The sequence below is a fragment of the Salvelinus alpinus genome, chromosome 3 (assembly GCF_045679555.1).
Source record: "Salvelinus alpinus chromosome 3, SLU_Salpinus.1, whole genome shotgun sequence".
Taxonomy (NCBI): Eukaryota; Metazoa; Chordata; class Actinopteri; order Salmoniformes; family Salmonidae; genus Salvelinus; species Salvelinus alpinus.
Window position 1 is genome coordinate 95,188,650 of NC_092088.1, and position 461 is coordinate 95,189,110.

The window sequence follows — 461 nt, forward strand, 5'->3', positions numbered from 1 at the left end:
CAGGTTAGGCGTTCCTCCTGTCAGTGATCTTTATCCAGACAGGTTAGGCTTTCCTCCTGTCAGTGATCTTTATCCAGACAGGTTAGGCCTTCCTCCTCTCAGTGATCTTTATCCAGACAGGTTAGGCTTTCCTCCTGTCAGTGATCTTTATCCAGACAGGTTAGGCCTTCCTCCTCTCAGTGATCTTTATCCAGACAGGTTAGGCTTTCCTCCTGTCAGTGATTTTTATCAAGACAGGTTAGGCTTTCCTGCTGGTACATTTAAATGGTGAATAAAGGTGACCGTGATTATTTTCCTCGTCCTGTTACTTAGTGGAGATTCTCCTGACCAAGATGTTACTGAAAACAGTCAAGACGAGCCTCGACAGTATCACACAAATTATTCAGAGAGTAACACTGATCAATATGCTTCAAAAATGTCCATTTTGTTTTCATGAAATAGCTCAATGTAAATACACCAAC